This window comes from Plecotus auritus (genome assembly GCF_963455305.1).
Source record: "Plecotus auritus genome assembly, chromosome: X".
NCBI lineage: Eukaryota > Metazoa > Chordata > Mammalia > Chiroptera > Vespertilionidae > Plecotus > Plecotus auritus.
The window spans coordinates 11,368,596-11,395,555 of record NC_137784.1 but is presented as its reverse complement, the minus strand read 5'-3'; the positions used below and the strand labels follow the sequence as shown (position 1 = coordinate 11,395,555).

Here is a 26,960-nt window from a genome sequence, read left to right as displayed (position 1 = left end):
TCCCAGGAGGGTCATGCAGGAGGCAGCCAATCAATTATTCTCTCTCATCATTGATGTTTCTCTCTCTCTCCCTCTCCCTTCCTCTCTGAAATCAATAAAAAAATATATATTTTTTAAAAACAGGGGTTTAGAAAGAGCACTCACCCAGAACTGGCGAATTAAACAGCTGGCATTGCCTAAAGAAAGTCAATGCAGGAGAGAGAGAGCTACATAACCAGAAACGCTGAGAGGAGCGATCACGGGGAGACAAAGAAACAGCCTGCATATGAAAGAAAAGGAGGAATCACCAGAAAAGGAAGTATATGAAATGGAGGCAAGCAATAGGACGGAGAAAGAATTCAGAGCAATGGTCATAAGGTTGCTGAAAAGGATGGAAGACAAATTCAACAATATGTGTAAGAACCAAGAGGAAATGAAGAAGATCCAAGAAGAAATGAAAAATTACATCGCTGCAATAAAGAACTCAATAGAAAGAATCAACAGTAGACTAGAAGAAGCAGAGGACCACATCAGTGAGATAGAAGACAAGGTACGAAAAAATACCCAAGCAGAGCAGCTTCTAGAAAAAAAATTAAAAAGCAGGAGGAGAGCCTAAGGGAAGTTTGGGACAACACGAAACGAAACAACATCCGCATAATAGGGGTTCCAGAAGGAAAGGAAACTGAGCAAGGAATAGAAAACCTGTTTGAAGAAATAATGACAGAAAACTGCCCTGATATCGGGAAGAAAAAACTCACACAAGTCCAAGAAGCTCACAGAGTCCCAAAGAAGATGAACCCTAAGAGATCGACATGAAGACACATTATAATTAAACTGGCAAACACCAATGACAAAGTAAGAATCTTAAAGGCTGCCAGAGAGAGACAGAAAGTTACCTACAAAGGATCTCCCATCAAACTACCAACTGATGTCTCAACAGAAACACATCAGGCCAGAAGGGAATGCAATGAAATATACAAAGTCATGCAAAGCAAGGGTCTGAATCCAAGAATACTGTACCCAGCAAGGATATCAATTAAAATTGAGGGTGAAATCAGGAGCTTCCCAGACAAAAAAGGACTAAGGGAGTTTATTACTACCAAACCAGCAATGCAAGAAATGCTAAAGGGTCTGCTATAAAAAGAAGAAATAGTAAGGGAAGAAGGAACATAGGCATAAAGAATAAAAATGGCGACAAACAAGTACCTATCAATAATAACTTTAAATGTAAATGTATTAAATGCCCCAATCAAAAGACATAGGGTAGCTGAGTGGATAAGAAAACATGACCCATATATCTGCTGTCTACAGGAAACACACCTTAGAACAAAGGACTGACACAGACTGATGGTGAAGGGATGAAAAAAAGGTTTTTCAGGCGAATGGAAATGAAAAAAAAAGCTGGGGTAGCAATACTTATATCTGACAAATTAGACCTCAAAGTGAAGGCCATAACAAGAGATAAGGAAAGCCACTTCATAATACTAAGGGGCAATTCAACAAGAAGATATAACTCTGGTAAACATATATGCACCCAATACAGGAGCACCCAAATACATAAAAAAAAAAAACTTCTGGAGGATATCAAGGGAGAGACTGACCGCAATACAGTCATAGTAGGGGACTTTAATACTCCACTAACACCACTGGGCAAATCCTCTAAACAAAAAATCAGCAAAGAAACATCAATCCTAAATGACTCACTAGGTCAGATGGAATTAATTGACATCTTCAGAACATTCCACCCCAAAGCCACAGAATATACATTCTTCTCAAGTTCACATGGGTCATTTTCAAAGATAGACCACATATTGGGACACAGGCAAAGTCTCTTCAAATTCAAGAAGATAGAAATCATATCAAGCATCTCCTCAGATCACAATGGCATAAAACTAGAAACGAACTACAATAAAAACAATCCAAAAAAAATCAAACACCTGGAGGCTAAATAGCATCCTTTTAAATAATGATTGGGTTACCAAAGACAAAGAAGAAATAAAAAGCATCATGGCAACAAATGATAATGAAAACACAACAGTGCAAATGCTATGAGACACAATAAAAGCAGTCCTGAGAGGGAAGTTTATAGCTCTACCGGCCTACCTCAAAAACAAGAAAAGATGGAAATAAATTATCTAACCCTACAATGCAAAGAGTTAGAAAGAGAGCAACAAGAAAAGCCCAGCGTAAGCAGAAGGAAGGAAATAATAAAGATCAGAGCAGAGATAAATGACATAGAGACCAAAAAAATAAAAAAGATCAACAAAACCAAGAGCTGGTTCTTTGAAAGGATAAACAAGATTGATGAACCTCTAGCCAGGCTCACCAAGAAGCAAAGAGAGAGGACCCAAATAAACAAAATCAGAAATGAAAGAGGCGAAGTAACAACCGATCCCACAGAAATACAAACAATTATGAAAAAAATAGTATGAACAACTCTATTCCAACAAAATGAACAACCTAGATGAAATGGACATATTCTTAGAAAAATACAAGCTTCCCACAACTCAATCAAGAAGAATCAAAAAACCTGAATAGGCCAATAACTACCAAAGAAATTGAAGCAGCGATAAAAAAATCTTCCAGCAAACAAAAGCCCTGGTCCGGATGGCTTTACAGGGGAGTTCTACCAAGCATTCAAAGAAGAATTAAAACCCATCCTCCCCAGACGATTCCAAAAAATGCAAGAGGAAGGCACATTCCCAAGCTCTTTCTATGAAGCCAGCATTACCCTAATTCCAAAACCAGATTAAGACACCACAAAGAAAGAGAACTACAGGCCAATATCCTTGATAAACATAGATGCTAAAATCCTCAACAAAAATCTAGCAAATCGAATTCAGCATTACATTAGAATGATCATACACCATGACCAAATGGGATTTATCCTGGGGATGCAAGGATGGTATAATACCTGCAAATCAATAAATGTGATACATCACATAAACAAACTGAGGGACAAAAATCACATAATCATATCAATCGATGCAGAAAGAGAATTTGACAAAATCCAACACCCTTTCTTGATAAAAACTCTCAGCAAAGTGGGAATAGAGGGATCACACCTCAACATAATAAAAGCTTTATACAACAAACATACAGCCAACATCATACTAAATCAGCAAAAACTAAACTCTTTCCCCTAAGAATGGGAACAGGACAGGGATGCCCACTTTCACCATTCCTGTTTGATATAGTACTGGAAGTGCTAGCCATAGCGATCAGACAAGAAGAAGAAATAAAAGGCATCCAATTTGGAAAAGAAGTAAAACTGTCCTTATCTAGAGATGACATGATACTATACATAGAAAACCCCAAAGACTCCATAAAAAAAACTACTGTACCTAATAAGTGAATTTGGCAAAGTAGCAGGATACAAAATTAACACCAAGAAATCTATGGCCTTTTTATACACTAATAATGAACTCACAGAAAGAGAAGCGAAAAAAACAATCCCATTTACCATTGCACCAAAAAAATTAAGATACGTAGGAATAAACTTAACTAAGGACGTAAAAGACATGCACTGGGAAAACTACAGGACATTGAAAAAAGAGACAGAGGAAGACATGAACAAATGGAAGAATATACCATGTTCATGGATTGGTAGAATCAACATCATTAAAATATCCATACTACCCAAAGCAATCTATAAATTCAATGCAATCCCCATTAAAATACCAATGGCATATTTCACAGACCTGGAACAAACTCAAAAAATTCATCTGGAATTAAAAAAAAAAAAAAGACCCCGAATAGCTGCAGCAGTCTTGAGAAAGAAGAGCAATGTAGGAGGGATCACAATACCAGATATCAAGCTATACTACAAAGCCACTGTTCTCAAAACTGCCTGGTACTGGCAAAAAACAGACATATAGACCAGTGGAACAGAACAGAGAACCCAGAAATCGACACAAGCCAGTATGCCCAATTAATATTTGACAAAGGAGGCAAGAGCATACAATGGAGACAAGACAGTTTCTTCAATAAATGGTGTTGGGAAAACTGGACAGAAACATGCAAAAAAGTGAAACTAGACCACCAACTTACACCATACACAAAAATAAACTCAAAATGGATACAGGACTTAAATGTAAGATGGGAGACCATAAAAATCTTAGTAGAAGCCATAGGCAGCAAAATAGCAGACATTTGTCACAGCATTATCTTTTTGATACAGGTCCTAGGGCAATGGAAACTAAAGAGAAAATAAATGGGACTACATCAAAATAAAAAGCTTCTGCACAGCAAAAGAAACCATCAACAAAACAACAAGAAAGCCCACTGCATGGGAGAACATATTTGCCAATGTTATCTCCGATAAGAGTTTAATCTCCAACATTTACAGGGAACTCATACAACTTAACAAAAGGAAGATAAACAACCCAATCAAAAAATGGGCAAAGGACCTAAATAGACACTTTTTGAAAGAGGACATTCAGAAAGCCAAGAGACATATGAAAACATGCTCAAAGTCACTAATCATCCGAGAGACGCAAATCAAAACAACGAGGTACCATCTCACACCTGTCAAAATGGCTATCATCAACAAATCAACAAACGACAAGTGCTGGCGAGGATGCAGAGAAAAAGGAACTCTTTTGCACTGCTGGTGGGAATGCAGACTGGTGCAGCCACTGTGGAGAACAGTATGGAGTTTCCTCAAAAAACTAAAAATGGAACTCCCATTTGACCCAGTAATATCACTTCTAGGAACATATCCCAAGAACTCAGAAACACCAATCAGAAAGAATATATGCACTCCTATGTTCATAGCAGCACAATTTACTATAGCTAAGATTTGGAAACAGCCTAAGTGCCCATCAGCAGATGATTGGATTAGAAAACTGTGGTAAATCTACACAATGGAATACTACACTACTGTAAAAAAGAAGGAATTCTTACCATTTGCAACAGCATGGATGGAACTGGAGAGCTTTATGCTAAGTGAAATAAGCCAGGCAATGAAAGAAAAATACCACATGATCTCACTCATTTATGGATAATAAAGAACATTATAAACTGATGAACAAAAATACAGAGGCAGAGCAGCATCGAACAGACTATCAAACTACAGTGGGAAGGCTGGGGAGAGTTGGAGGGTGGGGAGGTAAGAGATCAACCGAAGGACTTGTATGCATGCGTATAAGCATAACCAATGGACGCAAGATACTGGGGGGTAGGGGAGGCCAGGGGAAGGTCAATGGGGAAAAAAAGGAGACATATGTACTATTCTTTGTAATACTTTAAGCAATAAAATAAAATTAAAAAAAAATTAAAAACAGGGGTTGTACAGCCTGATGTCTGTGGCCTAACTAAAGGGCATAGAGTAGAGGAGTCCCTGGCAGACCATGCTAAGAGAGGCTCCTTCCACTACTACCTTTACAGTAAAACACTGTAGCATTTGCTTGTATAAGGGGTCCTAAATGAATAAGGGGAGATCTGTAGGATGGAGCTGCTGATTCTTCCTGGGTCTCATTAGGTTAAAGGGTAAGAAAAGGGTAGAAATTATACTGGCCACCAGAAGGTGTCTGAGGGTATCTGCTGTTATATGAGGAAGGACTGTGATGAGGGGCAGTTTGGCCTGGTGCCAGGTTTTCCAAAGTGTGTTTGTGGAAGTGTAGTTCCATGTTGTTTATAATTCTAGTAATAAGGCTCCCCGCCCCCCCCCCCCAAAAAAAAGGTCTCATCATCAAATAAGTTCAGGAGAAGTACATTTATACACGTTTCTTTACTACAGGACTCCTCAGAGCCTTCATATGTTAATGTGCATTGCGAATCTCTAAGAAAGGGCTATAGTGTCCACTGTTTCCCAAACAGCCTAGCAGGGAACCCTTTTCAGGGAACCCATATCAACAACACCTATGGTTCCTAACTGGTAATGCTGACCCAGTGGAGCCTGGGGTTTAGAAGTCAGACAAACCAGAGTTTAAATTCTTCTCAGCTAGTCATTTATTGCTCTGCACCTCAGTTTTCTCAACAGGAACTAGGGCAAATAACATACCTCTCATACTTGTACTGAGGACTAATGAGGAGCAATTCTTAGCTGATGAGTTAGGAAAGGCTATACATGGGTGGGTACCCCTGTGGTAGGAATGTTAAAATGAAACTTGTGTTTGCTCTTATCTCCTCCTTCCAAATGCATTAGCTGGGACCTTCCAGAGAATAAATCCCTTGGGTGTCTACAGGTTCTGGGATAATTGCAGATTCACAAGATCTGGGCTCTTTCCCCCTGAGAACACAAAGATCTGAAAGAACACTATACCAATATAATAATAATAATAATAATAATAATAATAATAATAATGGCAGCTAAAATCACCACTACTTATTAAGGAACTATTATTTACCCAGCAGAGTGGGTGCTTTGTATTCCTATTAATCCAGTTAATCTTCACAGCAATCTTCAAGATCATATCATCACTCCCATATTACAGATGAAGAAACTGAGACTCAGAAATTAAATATTGTACTCCATGGCACAGCTGATCAGTGGCAGAACCGAAGACCTACTCTGCTTAATCTTAAAAAACAAAAATGTCCACTGAAAGGTTTGCTATGCCCTGGTTTCAGGACCCAACCTGGTCAATCTTTGTAAGCATTAATCACTAATGAGAATTCTTTAATGTTGCAGGGAATTCTGTTTCCCTTTCTTACAGACAGATGGAAACCCTGTGGTGCTCTGTGGTAACAAGAGGCCAAAGGAGCTAAAAAAAGATTTCTGAACATTCTGAACACGAAGTTGCACAATGGGGTTTAGGGAACACCCCGTGAAGGGCCTAAAAGAGTTTCTTAAAGTATCCCTTCCCTCATTTTCTAGCTCTCACCCAAGTGACCACAGAGTTTTTCCAAATATCACGTTCATTTGAAATAGGCCACAACCCTTCAGATTGCAAAGTCATCTGTACACATTTTTTAAGACGATGGCAAGTGATTTGCAATCAGCATCCTTGAGAAAAATCAATCTGAGAAATTGCAAAGCAATAAAATAAACTCCAAGGAGTACACATTCCATGTTTTGTTGCTACATAATATATGCTTATAATGTAGACTTCTGCTTCCCCCAAATAGCTAAGAACAAAACAAACATATTACCTGGTTCTTTTGCTTGGCCAATGCAGAGGTTTTTCCTCACCCGCCAAAAAACGTTCTCTATGAGGAATGCTGAAGTCTGAAAGAAAAAAGAGAGAAGTCAGCTCTCTCTGGAGCACCCCCTACATATACACACGCACTCCACACATCTCACATCTCTGCAGCTCTCTGCAGGATGAGCTCCGGCTTAAATAAATCAAGAAATACACACACACCCGCACACACAAAGAAATAACCCAAACAGGCCACAGCTGCTTTGCCTTTCAGCCTGGAAGCTGAGCCCAGAGCCACAGATCCAGGAGAGCCTGAGCTCTGGCCGGGAGCCACAGCTTTCTGCCCCAACCCTGCCTTGTTTCAGGCTAGGAGATAGGGATGTGCTCAAGTAATGGGCTGTGATCACATGACTGCTTCCAGGGGGACCAGGCTCTACAAGGGCAGGACCAGGCCGCTGCTTGCATAAATAATATGCACCAGTACAAAGCATAAAAGAGAATTTTGGCAAATAAGGGCGGAAAAGCATTCAATGGCTGACTCTTTAGGTAAATCAAGAATGATTTCTAGGAAACATTCTAGTAACCTCGGTACAATTAAGAAAAAGGAGGCGGAATCACTAACCATTCCTCCTTAGGACTTGAAAAGGCAGGGGTTAAAGGGGCGGCTGCTGTGTGCTGTGCTGCAAATTTATTTATATGACATTTTTATTCCTCCAGCTATTCAATTAGTCGCTTGCTGAAGAACCCATCTGTGAAAGGGAGATTCACCTCCCACCATCAGCAGAAAGGAAAGGGAAAGTTGACCTGTAATTTTGCTGAGTTTGAGAAGGATGAGGAGTGAAGACACACTTGAATAATCGAAGTGCGGATGCTAGTACTGGATGCCACCAGCTTACAGTTCGGCTGTCTTTTGAGGCAATCAGGGGTGACCTGTTCCCAGGGTCTCACGCTGACTGCAGCTGCACTGACAGCAATTTTCCTCCCAAACTCTTCCTAGTTGGTTACACAGCGTATGGCCTTAGCTTACTGGCCTTAGGCATAGAGAGCTAGGATTTAAAGGACTCCAGACGTAATTATTTCATAACCCCACCCAAGCTACTCTTTAGCCAATTCCTTTCTGCAATTTGGTACCACAGGAGATCCAGTAAAGCAGTTACCTAGCTTGATATTTATACTAATGGAGTCACTTTAAAAATAACTGGAAAGGTAGCTCTGGGCTTCTCTACGCTTATTAGCATATTCAATATTATCAGAGGGCCTCTTATGAGATAATGTAACCATACAGGTTTCTATGGCAGGAACTCCAAGCCAAGAATCTGAGGAGACTGCTGTACACACTGCAAATGATAGCATAATTAGCCAGACTCCCAAAAAATAATGGATAATGTCACTATATGGATGAGTTTCCAGCCAAATGCCTATTTAATCCACCGACCAAATGATGGCTATGGTCTAGATACAGTTGTTCAAATGTCACCTCCTCTGTGTGATGCCTTTCCTGAATCACCGAAGGGGACTTAGTCACTCTGTCTTCTGGCACTCAAAGCCATGTGTGCGTCCAATTATAGAACCTCCAAAAGTGCACTGTAATTTGTCCTTTTACATGTGAAACCCTGAAGGGGAAGGATCCATTTCATTCCTCTTGGCATTTCCAGCACCAAATACAAATATTTGTTTAATCTCAGAAAGAAAGAAAAAGAGGACAAGAACTCCTTATTTAGGTATTTATTTTTAATGATCAGCTTCTGGACTATGAATTGGATTGGCTGTGCCCTATATGTGACTTGTCTAAAACTTAAAATTGCTTAAAATGAAGAATTTAACCGTATTTTTCCACTGTACAAAGAATGCTAAAATGCTACTTTGAGCACCACAGAATCCTATAGCCAGCCTCCAATTATTAAATGAAAGAGCATGGATGTATGTTAACAAATCACAATGACAGTATCACATTTATTGAGTACTTACTACGTTCTAGGCACTTACAAATTTTAAGTGTGTTACCCTTCCTTAATCCACAGACCATCATATGAGACATATACTACTATTATCCCTATTTACGAATTAGGAACTACAGCCCAAAGTCAAACAGCAAATAAGTGGCAGAGCTGGGATTTGAACCCAAGCACTTTGACTCTAGAACAGCCGTGGGCAAACTACGACCCGCGGGCCAGATCCGGCCTGTTCGGCTGTTCTATCCAGCCCGCGGAGCCGAAAGAGCGGAGGGTTCTCTTGCTCTCCCCTCCGCTCTTTTACTTTGAATTTATATTAGTTCACACACACTCCATCCATGCTTTTGTTCCGGCCCTCCGGTCCAGTTTAAGAACCCATTGTGGCCCCCGAGTCAAAAAGTTTGCCCACCCCTGCTTTAGAACCTCTGCTTATAATCATTACACTACACTGCCTCAGTCAGCACCTTATATGTTTGTAAAATGATGTTTCCAGCTTCTACTCAGATGTTATCTGGTTTTCCTCCAGCTGAGGATGGATGTATTGTCTTAGCCTGAAAAAAGAAAAGTTAATGGGTCAATTTATCTCTCAATGGGCACATCATCATAGGATAACAGCCAATGGGAAAGATGAGAGCTAATTTCCCCCCCAGAAAGGCCATATAAATACCAAATCATCCTTAACTAAGATGCCTTGTGCTGTTTCAATCAATTCAACACATTTTTATTGAACACCTCCTATGTGGCAGGCACTGTGCTGAGGGACGGACATAAATGGTGAAGAAAATGGAAACAATTAGGTGAGACACACACACATAGGTAAATGAGAAATTAATATTTGTCTCCCCACCATGGCCAGTGTGGCTTATGGTTGAGCATCAACCTATGTACCAAGTGGTCACTGGTTCAATTCTGGGTCAGGGCACATGCACAGGGTGTGGGCTTGATCCCCAGTAGGGGGTGTGTAGGAGGCAGCCGATCAATTTTTTTTTTTATTGATTTCAGAGAGGAGGGGAAAGGGAGAGAGAGAGAAACATCAGTGATGAGAGAGAATCATTGATCGGCTACTTCCTGCACGCCCCCTACGGGGGATCGAGCCCAGAACCCAGTCATATGCCCTGATGGGGAATCAAACCATGACCTCCTGGTTCATAGGTCAATGCTCAACCACTGAGCCACACCAAGGCCAGGGATGGAGCCTGCAACTGAGGTATGTTGACCAGAATCGAACCCGGGACCCTTCAGTCCGCAAGCCAATGCTCTATCCACTGAGCCAAACCAGCTAGGGCCTGATCAATGTTTCTATCTCTCTCTCCCTTCCTCTCTCTCTAAAAATCAATAAAACATATTTTTAAAAATATCTCTCCCCTATTGCAATATAATCTCCAGGTACCTAAAACAGTGCCAGGCACATAATATTTATTATATGAATAAATGAAAGCAATACAGTATGATAAGATCTGTAACAGGACAGATAGGTAGACACAGAGAAAGAGCCCCATCACAAAAAGTGGGATGAGGGAAGGCTTTCTAGAAGTGGTGGTAAGGCTGAGACCTGATGATTGAGCAGCCAGAGTTAAGATTTAGCCAGAAGAAGAGGTAAGGGAGAGACAAGGGTGTTCTTGTAGACATGTCTATTTTATAGTACTTAACAAGGATGCGAAATGGGAGAGGCGAAGTAAAAATCAGAATGAACTGTGGTCCTAATTACAATGCTGCAGTTAGACTTTTGAGAGGGTAGAGAAAAGTGGCCGCCTTTCCATTTCTGTAGACTAGACTTACACTTTCTTGGCTATCTTGGCTGCTTCTCCTTCCTTTCTCACTTCCCCACTCCCCGACTGCGTTTGCCTTCACCTTCCAAATAAACTTCTTGCTCTCAAACGCTTGTCTAAGGGTCTGCTGTTGAAGAAGCCCAAACCAGCATCTCCGTTAGTCTATGCTAGTAGCAAACTATGGGAAGCTAGAGGGGATGGAGAAGGCTGCTTACCTCACAAGGGAGAGACTGGGCAGTGCAGGCCAACCTGTCCTTTTTCACAAGTTTCCTGGAGCTGGCTACAGTTCCATTTTCTACCAAGGAAAAGTAATTCTAATGGGTCATGATACACACTGGGGAATATGCTACAGCCGTGGGCAAACTACGGCCCGCGGGCCGGATCCGGCCCGTTCGGCTGTTCTATCCGGCCCATGGAGCCGAAAGAGTGGAGGGTTCTCTTGCTCTCCCCTCCGCTCCTTTACTTTGAATTTATATTAGTTCACACAAACACTCCATCCATGCTTTTGTTCTGGCCCTCCGGTCCAGTTTAAGAACCCATTGTGGCCCTCGAGTCAAAAAGTTTGCCCACCCCTGTTAAATCTAGGCAAAGCAGCTGGATTTGGGAGTCAACTGAGAAAATAACAATGTGTGCAGATCTGTTTGGTAGTGAGCACTTAAGGTCCCTGATACTTCAATGCCTGATAGTAACCAAAGGAGGTAACTCAAATGGGGCTGCCTCTCAGCTAGCCTCCTGGTGTTGGGGCTAGCGGGGAGAAATCATACCTTATCTCAGCTTCCTAGCACCTGGTAGTCTCTAAATTGAGGTACCTACCCCACAGCAGCAGCACAGATATGTTGGAGAATAGAAAGCAAACCATTAGAATTGGCATTTTAATCTATTTTCTTATTCTTTTTGAATTTTCTATTTTCATGTATGTTTGGTAATATACACAATATGAGTTCAGCAGTACTAGCTGCAAATAAGTAAATATACCTGTATTAGGGGTTCATTCTCAGAAAGCTTTTACTGTGAGAGCTTCACAATCAAATGCATTTAAAGAACCTTGATTTAAAGAGCCTGCTGCCTTTTGAAGAGAGGGAAGGAATAGCAAGTAACATTAAATTTTAATAAAGAGAAAGAATCACATGTGTTTTCAGGGATAAATTCTGGGTATTGAAAAACCATATTAAGTAGGAGAAAAGGGAGGCCAGATTTGGCAAATAATTAGAAAGTTATTCAAAGAAATCAAAGGTGGGTAACAACAAACTATCGATGTACATGAGGATGAATCTCAAAGGCATTATGCTGAGTGAAAGAAGCAGGCTTAAAAGGTTGTGTACGTTTATATGAGAGTTTCAAAAGGACAAAACCACAGTGATGGAGCACTGATCAGTGGTTTCCAGGGTTGATGAGTGGGTGAGGGTATGACTACAAAGGGATAGATATAGATATAGGTATAGGTATAGGTATAGGTATAGGTATAGGTATAGGTATAGATATATAGATATATACATAGCTATAGATATAGATATATAGATACAGAATATCCTATATAATAAAAAGCTAATATGCAAATTGTCCCCATGGGCAGAGTTCAACAGACCAGGAGTTAGACATGCGCTGACCACTAGGGGGCAGCATGGAACATGGCAGGTGTTGGCGAAGCGGAGCTGGCAGCAGGTGGCAACGGAGACGCTACCAGCCCCAATGGGCCCCGCTTGGGATTGCGGCTAGATGGTGGAGCAGGTGAGCGGGTGGCACCAGGCCAAGGCGGGTGCAAAGAGAGGCCCCAGCCAGCGGTGGTGGCAGGCAGCCAGGAGAAGGAAGGCCCCAGCTAGCAGCCGCTAGGGACCCCTAATCCATGCACAAATTTTGTGCACTGCGCCGAGAGGAGGAGAGAGAGAGAGAGAGAGAGAGAGAGAGAGAGAGAGAGAGAGAGAGAGAGAGAGAGAATATGAATGAATATGAATTACTGATTTTAGAGAGGAAGGGAGAGGGAGAAACAGAAACATCAATGATGAGAGTGAATCATTGATCGGCTGCCTCCTGCATGCCCCACACTGGGGATCAAGCCCACAACCGGGGCATGTGCCCTGACCAGGAATTGAACATGACCTCCTGGTTCATAGGTTCGATGCTCGAACACACTGCACCACACTGGCCAGGGCAGCATAGGACGTTTTGGAGGGTGATGTTCTCTATCTAATTATGATGGTGGTCACACTCATCTATCTATGGGACCAAATTCACAGAACTGTACAGCAAGTTGATTTTACTGTACACTAATTTAAAAATAAAATTTTCAAACAGCTTCACAGAGCTGGCTCTGGCTTAGTGCCTTGGGTCTGCAGATATTAAAGTCCCCATGGACAGCCTCTGACTGCCAAGGGCCCTTTTTAAATCACAGCCAGAAGCAGTGCTTTCTGCTGTAAATTATGAACACTAAGGAAAACACTTGCCCTCAACAGATACTTACTGAGCATGTTCCAGCTACGAGGCAGGGATGCAAAGATGAATGAGCTCTGGTTCATTTCCCTGCCAGGGTACAGTGTAATGAGGGACACAGGCCTGTCCACAATAATTTCAAAACGAAAGTGTAGGTCCAGAGATATGCCACTTACTATTGGAGTCCAAAATTATATCAGTTTGGTCAGGGCAAGTTAGGAAATGTTTCACAGGGGATTAAAAGGTGAGCAAAGCATTCCAGGGAACATGGGAGCATGTTATATTTGAGTAATGCTTCCTGAGACTGGGGGCTAGAGGGTAATACAGAGTGGAGGATGGGGATGTGAACCTGAAGAGGTAGGTTGGTACCTGTGGTTGTTCTTGTAAATCATAACAAAGAATTCAGAGTTTAACCAGTCAGTCAGGGAATGCAATTACAAATGCTTACATGAACTGGGGAAGATAATATCCTCCTATCTAATAAAAGAGTAATATGCAGATTGACCATCACTCCAACACACAAGATGGCTGCCCCCATGTGGTCAAAGATCCTGCCCCCATGTGCACACAAGATGGCCACCACAAGGTGGCCAGCAGGGGAGGGCGAGTTGGGAGGGACCAGGCCTGCAAGGGGAGGGCAGTTAGGGGCGATCAAGCCTGCAGGGGAGGGCAGTTAGGGGTGACCAGGCCAGCAGAGGATGGAAGTTGGGGGGTGACCGGGCCTGAAGTGAAGGGCAGTTGGGGAGGACCCAGGCCTGCAGGGGAGAGCAGTTGGGGGGGTACCAGGCCTGCAGGGGAGGGCAGTTAGGGGTGACCAGGCCTGCAGGGGAGGGCAGTTGGGGGGGACCCAGGCCCTGCAGGGGAGAGCAGTTGGGGGGGGACCAGGCCTGCAGGGGAGGGCAGTTAGGGGTGACCAGGCCTGCACGGGAGGGCAGTTAGGGGCAAACAGGCTGGCAGGAGAGCAGTTAGGCATCAATCAGGCTGTCAGGGGAGTGGTTAGGGGGTGATCAGGCTGGCAGGCAGAAGCGGTTAGGGGCAATCAGGAAGGCAGGCAGGCGAGCAGTTGGGAGCCAGCAGTCCTGGATTGTGAGAGGGGTGTCCGACTGCCCGTTTAGGCCTGGTAGGATCGGGCCTAAACGGGCAATCGGACATCCCTCGAGGGGGTCCCAGATTGGAGAGGGTGCAGGCTGGGCTGAGGGACACCCCCACCCCCGTGCACGAATTTCGTGCACCGGGCCTCTAGTAAATGAATAAAGCATCCTGGGTGGAAACGATGGGACATTCTAGAGAGTTTTTGTCTAAATGAGACAGCTGCTACTTACTGGTAGCTCCTCTTAGGCTGCCATACAGAAATCCTGGCCGTGTTGCCCGATGTAATTTTTCAAGAGAAGCTAAACATATTTTTATGTAAAATCCTCCTATTTTTAAATGTGAGTATGAATATATTTCTGCAAATGTAAGATGCCGTCGATTATAAGGTGCATCACTATTTTATGTACCAATAAAAAAGAAAAAAGCCACTCACCAAACTATGACATTCCATTGATTTTCAGACAGATTCCAATTTCAGAGATGTTAAATGTGAAAAACATGTGCATCTTAGAATCAATGAAATACTGTAATTCTCATTTTCTCAAAACATTGTATAAACTCCATGGATCAGTGTGAGGTTGCCAGATTGCAAGCTCTGTTTGAGTGAAGGGGAGCCTGAGAGTAATTTGATTAGATCCAAACTTTAGGAAGATGACTCTGAGGGTCAAATGGTGATTAAAAAGCCAGCCTTAAGGCCAATGAGGAAGCTCCTGCCACAATCTAGGAGATAGATATATAAGGGCTGATTTAAGCCCTGGCAGTGGGAATGGAGAGGAGGGGCCAAATATAAAAGCCTTTTAGGTACAAAATGCCACTGGTCGCAGACTGAATATAGGGAGCAAAAGTGATGAAGGTATCAAGAATTATTCCAGCCCTGGCTGGGTGGCTCAGTTGGTTGGAGTGTAGTCCCAAAAGGTGGCAGGCCAATTTCAATTTCAGGTCAGGAAACATACCCAGGTTGTGGGTTTGATCCCTGGTCTGGGCACCTACGGGAGGCAACTGATCTGTTTCTCTCTCTCTCTCTCTTCTCTCTCTCTCTCTCTCTTCTCTCTCTCTCTCCTTCTCTCTCTCTCTCTCTCTCTCTCTCTCTCTCTTCTCTTCTCTTCTCTTCTCTCTTCTCTTCTCTTCTCTTCTCTCTCTCTCTCTCTCTCTCTCTCTCTTCTCTCTCTCTCTCCTCTCTCTCTCTCTCTCTCTCTTCTCTCTCTCTCTCTCTCTCCTCTCTCTCTCTCATTCCTCTCTGTCTAAAATCAATTTTAAAAAGGGCTGGGATTAAAAAAAAAAAAAGATCCAGAACCCCCCAAGATAAAAAAAAAAAAAGAAAGAGCCCCTAGCCAATGTGGCTCAATTGATTGGAGCATCATCCCCTGCACTAGGAGGTACAGGTTCCATTCTAGTCTGGCCACAAAGCCAGGTTGCTGTTGATCCCTGGTTGGGGTGCTACAGGAGGCAGTCCATCAATGTTTCTCACTCTCTCCCTCTTCCTCTCTTTCTAAAATCAGTAAAAACATACCCTCGGGTGAGGATTAAAAAAAAAAAAAGAATGATCCCAAGGTTTATAGTCTGGAATAATAAATGGATTCATCACTTATTTATCACTATTTACTGGGTGTCTACCTTGTGCCAGACACTATGCTGGGTGCTAGAGGTACAACACTGGTCCTTCTCTCTTACAATTTACAGTCTAGGTGATACCATTAACTGCAGAAGAGTATTAACAGGTACAGGGGTAGGACATGAAGGGGGACAAGTGTGTTTATGGTGGAGAAAAAGAACAAGTTGAAATGTTCTATATGCTTGAGAAGCTGGCATTTAGAGCCCAGGAAATTAATCAGGTCTTTTTGATTAAAGAGGTCATCAGGGTATCAGTAATAGTTGAAGTGATTAGAGAAGATAAAATAGCCTGAGTGAGCTTGTAGAGTAAGAAGGCAACAGGGATAAAAGCAGAACCCTGGGGAATAGAGACATTAAGGAGCGAACAAAGGAACAATCTGGAAAGGAAGAGGGATGTCTGTATACCAAGGAAGATAGGTATTAACATATAATCCAACATATCTTCTATAATTACTGCATAGAAGTAATTTACCTTGGCAATGTACAATTCAGATTTTCAGTGTTATGGGTATTTTGTCTGAATTCCAAATCCACTTACCAGAGCAGCTTCTTATTTAGAGAGTTGTGATATTTTTAAATATTGCCACAATCTGTCCCTTCTAGCTTGCATGTGCTCCTGTTTTGCAGTATCTCAGTTTGATATCTAGCATAAGTCAATAGCAGAACAATGGTAATTCTGATTTTCCTTTTGTGGGGGCTCTAATCTGCCATTCCAAGGCAAAAGTCAAACAACAAAATATACTTTTACACAACTCCCTGTCATGTCCAAGCACTGGGAATTGGGCGAAACTATCTAGGCACAGATGATGGATTTCCCCTTGCAAGACCACTATGAGGTTCTTGAACCAAAGCTCCATAATAGGTGAGCCTATGATGTGGCAAGATACCATGGCCCTCGGGACTTGTTCAGAAAGACCCTCCATTTTTTGTTTTTTAATCCTCCCAATAATATGCTTATTGATTTGAGATAGAGAGAAATATCATTGTGAGAGAGAACATAAAGTGGATGCCTTCCATATGTGCCCCGACCAGGGATTGAACCTGCCACCCAGGTATGTGCCCTGATTGGGGATCAAACCCGCCAACCTTTCAGTATATGGGACGATGCTCCAACCAACTGAACACACTTGCCAGGGCAGGCCCTCCATTTCACAGGAGGTGTTAGGTGCTCCCAAATGTCATAGTCTTATGACTGGATGGCCAGTACTCTTTCCATTATAACAAAGTTACCCAATTCAACCCTATAAAGATAGCTCCAATATAATATACTAGAGGCCTGGTGCATGGATTTGTGCACTGGTGGGGTCCCTGGGACTACCCTGCGGGGATCGGGCTGAAATCGGCTCTCCAACATCCCCCCGAGGGGTCCCGGATTGCGAGAGGGAGGTTCTTGGGTAACACCCCCCAGAATTGGGCTCCTTCCTCTCTGGTTCCGGGTGCATCATCTGAGAACTGTAGCTGCCAAGTAGACAGTCAGATGGTCGGATGGTCGCTTAGGCTTTTATATATATAGATATTAAAGTACAATAAACTCCATACACAAAACATAAAGCCCACAAGAGTTGGCCAAACAACTAAACACAGGAAGCTTAACTTTAAAACGTTTCCATGACTACCCAGATTTCATTCAATTCATCTTCTCCTTTAAAAGTTCCTATCCTTCCACATTATAACAGTTCCACACTCTTAAATACTTACTTGGGTGGTTGGTGTATCTTTCAGCCTGGGCTGGAGGCTCAGGACTCAATCCATCCTCTTGCTCATAGGTGTTACTTGAGGAGGACTGAGACTTAACTGCACAGATGATTATACAGTAATTCTTCAGTAGGTTGCCATGACAACCCCTTGATGTCAGATGCAATTATGACATCATCACCTGCCAACATAATGTGAACAACACAACCTGCATACAAAAACCACTTATTGAAAAGGCAGGTACAAGGTCCTTCAACCTTTCTTTTTGCCATCATTAACCCCGTCAACCATTTTTGTATTCATAAACATAAAATCTAAAGAACAGTTGGTTTCTTGGGAAAATGTTGAAATTATTAGCTAAATAAGACCTGGGAAAGATCTATGGCTTTATTTTCAAAAACCTTGCTACTATAGTCTCAAATGACTAATAGCTTATGGTGAAGGTGAAGCCTTTGGAAAAGTTTTAGGGAATTTTCTTTTTTTAAAAAATCAATTTTAGAGAGGAGGGAGGGAGAGAGAGAGAGACATCAACGTGAAAGAGATACACCAATCAGTTGCCTCCTGCACGACCCAAACAGGGACGGAACCTGCAATCTTCCAGTACACGGGATGATGCTCCAACTGAGCCACACCAGCCAGAGCTAGAAAATTTTAAGAACACTTATTCTTGTCTTGGTTTCATTCATATATTCATTCAACAAATATTTGTCAAGCATCTATTGTGTGCCCAACACTGTTCTAGACCCTGGGGGATATACCAGTTAACAGAACTGACAAGGCCTCTTCCCTCATGAAGTTTATAGCCTAGTGAGGGAAGTAAACAGTCATCAAATAATTATAAAAATACCTTGTCCGGTGTGGCTCTGTGGTTGAGCGTTGACCTATGAACCAGGAGTTGCTGGTTGTATTCCTGGTCAGGGCACATGCTCAGATTGTGGGCTTGATCCCCAGTGGGGGGCGTGCAGGAGGCAGCCTATCAATGATTCTCTCTCATCATTTATGTGTTTTTCTCTCTCTCTCTCTCTCTTCGTCTCCCTCTCTGAAACCAATAAAAATATTTTTAAATTATTATAAAAATAAATATAAATTTGTAGAGAAGTTAAGTGTATCATGAGAGTGAATCAGAAGGTAAAGCAAAAAGGCTTCTCTGAGGAAATAACCTTTGTACTGACATCTGCAAGATGAACACGGATTAATTATGTGAAGGTGTTGATAGGGGGATAGGGTCAAGCTTAGACGTTGAGTTAAAGCTCAGTGACCTGGAGTAGATTAGTGGACTCCATGACCTGAAGACTTTCAAAGGAAATCCAAGCCTGAATATATAGGTCTTAGTTTACTAAAGCTAAAGTTAGTATTTTCACCAATATTCCAAAGAGTACACAATCTGTGATTCTCATTTCCATAAAACTCTCTAAAACAGTGCTTCTCAAACTTTAATGTGTTGATAAGCCACCTGGGGGTCTTGTTAAAACATAGATTAGATTATTAGGCCCATCCACTTAGAGGTTCTGATTAGGTAGGCCTGGAGTGGTGCTCATGAATCTGTATTTCTATTAAGCTCCCAAGTGATAAGGAAGTATACTTTGAGCAGCGCTACTCTATAACACAGTATGATTTTTATTTGTTTAAATCTCTACTCCTTTAACAACCCACCCTTTCATGACTATTAAAGTAAAACTATATTCTCCAATGTTATTGTGATGTTTTTGGTCAATTCAGTAGTATCACAAGAATGAAAGGATGTTGTGATATATAATTAAAACAATGCCATAAGCTAACAATTTCAAATATTTGGAACGAATGAGAGAAATAACAATTATAAGCAATCTGAGGTATCAGTAATGTAGTGAAACTTCACTAACCTATCTCAGGAAGGTGGACTGTCATTCTCACTTAGTGAAAAGTCTGATTTACAGAGCAGTCTAAAGGAAACGTAATATAAATTAACCTGATGTAACTAAAGCCAGGAAATGTCTATATGTTTAATGACTCTTTTACTTAAACAGGTAGAATAAGAGCTATTTGTAATGAACACTTTCATATTATGAATGAAGCTCTGGATTTTATAGTGTGTGAGATAAAAATAAACTCCCTTTGCTCAGTTGGAGTGTTGTCCTATACATTGGAAGGTCATGGGTGTGACCTACGGCAGTTAGCACACTGTCTTCTGGCACAAGGGAGTGTTTGCGTGAACATGTAGCCAAAGACGGGCACTAAGAGCAAATCTCAGGGCTTTGGAGAAAGCGCTGGGACACAAACTCACTCTTCTCCCCCAAATGTTGTGCTCTGAGCAAGGCTATCACCATGAGGAGAGCCAGTCTGGGGGGTGCAGCTGATACATGGAGAAGGTCAGACCAAGGGAAAGGCAAAGAAACAGAGCTGGGGCCCTCCATCGTAAAACACTGGATGAAATTTTACCTTCAGAATTTTCAAGTCAGATTCATTTGAGATCGGTTTTGCCTACTCAGTTTGGGCTGAATCTTCTCACTTGCAACCTCAGATTCCTTCTGAAACTGTTAGATGAAAAAAAAAAAAGAATTTAACATAAAGATTACATACCTAGAGGGGAACTTTCCAAACTCTGGTCTAGTGTGTCTATTTAATCAACTCTATAATCAAGTACAATATAAATTCATACCCAAATCACCTCTCCAAAGGAAAAGAACAGCAATAAAATCTACAATTTGCAATTGTGTAAATTCATTCAAATAGCTATTCCCAAAAGAAAACAACCCAGGCAGTTGAAAGTGTTTTGTTTCTGTTTTTTTTGTAAATACGTCCAGGAGAACTCCTTTAAGAATAGATGTGCATCTGGGTTTTAGAATAAACGTTGGACCCAGAGTCAGACACTGGAAACGTATGACTAATACTGAAATAATATTCACAGTCAGTTGTCATGGCAGCCTGCTCATTCTGTACAAAATAGAATCCACTTCATTTTAACAAGATTTAGCAGAGGAAAGCTACTTGCCTGCAGCCTCTGAGTTAACCTACTAATTAGTTTGGTTTTATTATTACATATAGCCTTCAGACTATACCCTAATTGTATCCCAAAAATCATGAATACTTAAAATCACTAAAAAATATATACTATATGATTTTTGTTTAATATCTGCACCACTCCTAAAACCTTCCCATCAAGCTTAGAGGCAAGCCCCATTGTGTGCACAGTTGAATCCACTTATAAATCTAAAGAAGACATTAAGTGTCAGGGGAGTGGAGGGAATAGCCAATTTCATTTCTGTCACCAATTACCACTGGCTAGACACTGCTATCAGACATTTTCTTTTAAGTGGGGTTCTGTAAGAGTGAGGAGTAGCCAAATTGTTCTGTGTTCAGTTACGTAGCCCCAGAAGAGTGACTTTAAAATTAGAGGCATCTTAAGATATATAAATAAGGGAGGGGGAGACAAAGGATTTTGAGCTGATCTCTTTATCTCCTGAATGGCTATCTCTATCAAATCTAAGCTCATCGAACGTGTTGGGGGTGATTTGGGGGATTATAGATAGCTGTTACTGAGAGGAATGCCACATGAGGCCATCTTTACTATTAAGACAGGTTTCTGCATATTACTGTGGCCCCACTCCCCTCTGCCTTCTCCACTTTTGAGTTTCTTCTTTGAGAGGAGATAGGATCTAATTAAAATCCAATAATATCCTAAGTTAGGAAAACTACATGCAATGATTATCATCCATTAATATCTTGGAACAAAATAGCCCTTTGGGTTAATTAATGTTCTTCAAATGCCTAAGATGGGGCCATATCATATATGTCTCTGTAAAACTCCCACACTGCCCAACACTGTGCTTCTAGACATACTGAAGAAATGTGATAATAAACTTCAATCAGGGGACTGGAACACCGGGCAATTCCTCAGTAGCTGGTGTGCAGATTAAACCTACTGTCAAAATGGTATGTGTGTTGAACCCCAAACAAAAGGAATCCAAAGAGGACCACACCAAGACACATCATAATTAAAATGCCAAGAGCAAAAGACAAAGAGAGAATATTAAAAGCAGCAAGAGAAAAACAGTTAGTTACCTACAAGGGAGCACCCATACGACTGTCAGCTGATTTCTCAACAGAAACTATGCAGGCCAGATGGGAGTGGCAAGAAATTTTCAATGTGATGAATAGCAAGAACCTACAACCAAGATTACGCTACCCAGCAAAGCTATCATTCAGAATTGAAGGGCAGATAAAGAGCTTCACAGATAAGAAAAAGCTAAAGGAGTTCATCACCACCAAACCAGTATTATATGAAACACTGAAAGGTATTCTTAAAGAAGAGGAAGAAGAAAAAAGTAAAGACAAAAATTATGAACAACAAATACATATCTATCAACAAGTGAACATAAAAATCAAGTGAATTAAAAACCTGAGGAACAGAATAATCTGGTGAATATAATAGAATCAGGGGCATAGAAAGGGAGTGGACTGATAATTCTCAGGGGGGAAGGGGTATGGGGGGTTCATGAAGAGACTGGACAAAAATCATACACCTATGGATGAGGACAGTGGCGGGGAGGTAAGGGCAGAAGGTGGGGTGGGAACTGGGTGGAGGGGAGCTACGGGGGGAAAAAGGAGAAACAATTGTAATAATCTGAATAAAGATTTATTAAAATTAAAAAAAATGGTATGTGTGTTACATGCCATGGCTCCTCCAACTCCTGGAGGAGCAGGTGGAGGTCTGGGTTTCAATAGGAATGCAGACTATTCATCTAGGATGGGGTTTTTCAACCATGGCACTATCGACATTTGGGACCAGGTAATCTGTTGTGAGTGCTGCCCTGTGCAATACAGGATGTTTTGCCGCATCCCTGGTCTCTACCCTCTAGACGCCAATAGCACCCCAATCCCTCTGCCAGTCATGGCAACCAAAAGTGTCTGCAGATACTGTCAACAGCCCCCAAGATTTTGTTCCTCCAGGAGATATATTGAGTTGTCAGGACTAAGGAAGGGATGCTGTGGGCATCCAGTGAGTAGAGGCCAGGGATACTCTGAAACATTCTACAGTACACAGAACAGTTCCCCACAACCAAGAATTATCCAGTCCCAAAGTCAATAGGGCTGTGGTCGAGAAACCCTGATCTAGAGGAAGAGCCCGTGTCTAGATCTCTGAGGGCACAGATGTAGGTAGGTGGGCAGATGTGGGGGGTACTTGTGGAAGCTCTCTTCTGACTGCTTCCATTTCTTCACTGAAATGGGAAGCAAGTTCATCGGCTGTGAGATTGGTGAAGAAGGTTCAAGAAGTTTAGGGAGAGAAGACATGAAAACTGTCCTTTAGGAAAGGTGGACAATGAATGGACAGGGGACGTGGACATGATTCTGGGCCGCATCAAGGGCTCACTTGAGGTAAGTAGTCAAGAATTTAATATGAAGCCTGTCGGCCTGAATGTGTATTCTTCCTGGGGCCACATTCAGAGGTGGAGTGGCAGGGAGAGAGTTGAATTCAGCAGATCGTGATCTTGCCACAAGCAACAAAAAAGGCAAACAAGTGATAAAAATGACCACAGAACTTGAGCAGGGTAAGAAGACAGAGGGACTTATGGTAAGCAACTATGAAAAGGTAAGTGAGCAAAAAGTTCCAAACATTTTGAACGTGATGCGCCCAAAAAAGGGGAAAAAATAAGGTGAAGTCTATTATACCAAGGTAATGACTCGCTTACTTAATAAATACTTCAGTACTCATTGGAAGACATAGTACAATTGTTTCTAAATGACACCAAGTCCACTGAGCTTTTTAAATCAGGTCAGTGTTGCCCTAACTGGTTTGGCTCAGTGGATAGAGCAGGGGTGGGCAAAGTTTTTGACTCAAGGGCCACAATGGGTTCTTAAACTGGACCGGAGGGCCGGAACAAAAGCATGGATGGAATGTTTGTGTGAACTAATATAAATTCAAAGTAAAGGAATGGAGGGAAGAGCAAGAGAACCCTCCACTCTTTCGGTTCCATGGGCCGGATAGAACAGCCGAACGGGCCGGATTCGGCCCGCGGGCCCTAGTTTGCCCACGGCTGGGATAGAGCGTCGGCCTGCGGACTGAAGGGTCCCAGGTTCGATTCCGGTCAAGGGCATGTACCTGGGTTGTGGGCACATCCCCAGTAGGGGGCGTGCAGGAGGCAGCTGATGGATGTCTCTCTCTCATCGATGTTTCTAACTTTCTATCCCTCTCTCTTCCTCTCTGTTAAAAAAAAAATCAATAAAATATATAAATAAATAAATAAATAAATCAGGTCAGTGTTTGGGACTGCAGTCCATTTGGCTGAGTTTCCCTCCATCAGTGAAGCCAAACACTGGGGGAGCCACACTGAACAGAGGAGAAATCAAAGAACTCAAAAACCTTGAAGTGACTTCTAGTCTTCATTTACTGCTTTATGTGTTTGTCTTATACTTGTTGAGATGATCATGGGCATCACCTGGGGGTGACAGGTCTCACAAATCCAACTGAACATACTGAAGTGCCCGGCAAAGCTGTGGCCATCTGAAGCACTGTCCATGACTCTGGTGGTTTCAATGTGAAAATCAATAGCTGTTTCCGCAGGTTCTTGGTTCCTGCTTTTGTGGATTTCATTTAAAATTACAAAAAAAGAAAAAAGAAAAAGTATCCATTTCCTCACTGGCATGCATACAAAATATTACAGAAGACCATGGCACTCTTATGGGAAAAATATGTAGCCTTTGTGGACAGAGGCCTCCTGAAATCACTTAGGTATCAGAAGAGTGAGTATGAGCCCAGCCCTGCCACTCACCAGCAGAATGGTCTCAGACAAGGCATTCAGTATCTTCGGCTTCAACTTCTTCAGCTGGAAAACAGTAACATTTACTACGGTTACCTCGCAGGAATGTATACGAAAGTGCGCTGTCAACCATGTTGTACTTCACTAGTTACGGAGACTGTGACTACACCTTGACAGCAGCAGGGAGTGGAACAAAAGTCCCCGTCCCTGTCAAAACGGAGAAAAGCGAGAGGAGTTTTTCACTCAAGGCAGAACCCTGCGTCGCATGCCTCAGAGGTGCGCCAGCTTCTTTTCTACGCGGAGTATACATGTGGGAACCTGATCAAAGCTTGCGCTTGGCGAACCCACCCTTAGAGCAAGGGCAGGAAGGAAGCTGAAGGAAGAGCAAAGCACTCCCTAGAGCAGGGGTGGACAAACTTTTTGACTCGAGGGCCACAATGGGTTCTTAAACTGGACCGGAGGGCCGGAACAAAAGCATGGATGGAGTGTTGGTGTGAACTAATATAAATTCAAAGTAAACATCATTACATAAAAGGGTACGGTCTTTTTTTTTATTTCAATAGTTTTATTCATTTCAAACATTTTAACAAGAAGAATGTAAACACTATTATAATTTGAAACTTCAAAAAAATGGAGGAATCATAGCACAATAACATACCTTATATTGAAGATGGCAAAGGCAAAATAAAATTGCCTAACAAAGGAAAGGTACAAAAGCCTTTCAAATTAAACTTAAATATAATAAAATAATTTAAAACTAAAACAAATAGAAAAGAACAAAATGTGTAAACAGTAAATTAAACATTTTCTTTAGTGCAACTTCCAAATTATGCCCGGGACGTAGATGTAGATGGCCATGTAGACTGGGTTGAAAGGTTTTTGGTCTTTAAAACACCAACTTCAGTGGGAACAGTGTTGTTGGTCTCCTTTTTAGCTAATGCTCTGATACTGTGCTCTCCAGGGGCGTGTCTCCCTACATCACCACGATACTGTGTCTATGCATTCCCGGGGTGATGTCGGGGGACGCGTCTGCGGGCATTACAAGGAGCCTCTGGAAGATGGAGAGGTTGTTCCTTCTACTGAATGGGGGATATAAACCCGCCCACTCAGAAGAAGGAGCTGCGGCCGTGTTTCCCGACGTTGCCATGTTAACACTGCTGCTGGTGAAGGAGCGGAGGGGAGAGCAAGAGAATCCTCCGCTCTTTCGGCTCCGCGGGCCGGATAGAACAGCCGAACGGGCCAGATCCGGCCCGCGGGCCGTAGTTTGCCCACGGCTGCCCTAGAGACACAAACCAAAAACACAACTGGTGAGTGGAATTATAGACCCAATTCTCAGAAGCCTTGTTTTGAACTATAGGGGTTTGGAAACAGGTGCGACATACTTATTACTGAGCATCCCAGGGTCATTATGGCTCATGGGCTAGACCAGTGGTCGGCAAATTGAGGCTCGCAGCCACAGGCGGCTCTTTGGCCCAGTGAGTGTGGCTCTTCCACAAAATACCACGGCCTGGGCGAGTCTATTTTGAAGAAGTGGCGTTAAAAGAAGTTTAAGTTTAAAAAATTTGGCTCTCCAAAGAAATTTCAATCGTTGTCCTGTTGATACTTGGCTCTGTTGACTGATGAGTTTGCCGACCACTGGGCTAGGAGGAAACACGGAGCTTTTATGAAGTCATCCTCTGCTGGTGGCTGTGCGCTCATAGTCATCTCATGGCTGACCACCTAAGCACCAAGTGCTCCAGAGTCCTCTCAGAAGGCCTAAACAGGGGTCCTCAAACTTTTTAAACAGGGGGCCAGTTCACTGTCCCTCAGACCGTTGGAGGGCCGGACTATAGTTTAAAAAAAACTATGAACAAATTCCTATGCGCACTGCGGACCCGGGACGAGTCGGCTAAGCAGGACAGGCAGCAGCACCCGGCGGGCCGGATAAATGTCCTCGGCGGGCCGCATGTGGCCCGTGGGCCGTAGTTTTGAGGACGCCTGGCCTAACAGAAAGGCCTTCTGGAAGGGGTCCAGCGATTAATATTCCAGGGTAGGAACCTGGACATAGGAACCTGGTATCTGCACCACTCCTAAAACCTTCCCATCAAGCTTAGAGACAAGCCCCATTGTGTGCACAGTTGAATCCACTTATAAATCTAAAGAAGACATTAAGTGTCAGGGAAGTGGAGGGAATAGCCAATTTCATTTCTGTCACCAATTACCACTGGCTAGACACTGCTATCAAGACATTTTCTTTTAAGTGGGCTTCTGTAGGAGTGAGGAGTAGCCAAATTGTTCTGTTCAGTTACGTAGCCCCAAAAGAGTGACTTTAAAATTAGAGGCATCTTAAGATATATAAATAAGGGAGGGGGAGACAAAGGATTTTGAGCTGATCTCTTTATCAGTCACATGAAGGGGTTAGCCTTCTCACTAGGAGGAAGCATGCTCAAAAATTCCCACTCTTGCCCTAGCCGGTTTGGCTCAATGGATAGAGCGTCAGCCTGCAGACTGAAGGGTCCTAGGTTCGATTCCGGCCAAGGGCATGTACCCTGGTTGTGGTCACAATCCCCAGTAGGGGGTGTGCAGGAGGCAGCCAATCAATGATTCTCTCTCATCATTGATGTTTCTATCTCT

General features: G+C 42.5%; 1 protein-coding gene across 4 annotated transcripts in view; it reads right to left on the bottom strand.

Moving 5' to 3' along the window:
* PPEF1 (protein phosphatase with EF-hand domain 1) overlaps nt 1–26,960 on the bottom strand; it is a 121,696-nt gene that overhangs the window by 93,271 nt on the left and 1,465 nt on the right. The window contains exons 3-7 of one of the 4 annotated variants that reach the window (XM_080652664.1): nt 24,360–24,413; nt 20,029–20,123; nt 17,614–17,709; nt 9,481–9,567; nt 7,075–7,150 (exon numbers count right to left, since the gene is read on the bottom strand). The gene's annotated coding sequence lies outside the window, so the exon portion shown is untranslated. Of the gene's footprint in view, nt 1–7,074; nt 7,249–7,286; nt 7,428–9,480; nt 9,568–17,613; nt 17,710–20,028; nt 20,124–24,359; nt 24,414–26,960 lie in introns of those variants that run through there. The other 3 variants (XM_080652662.1, XM_080652663.1, XM_080652665.1) reach the window with 3 other exon arrangements.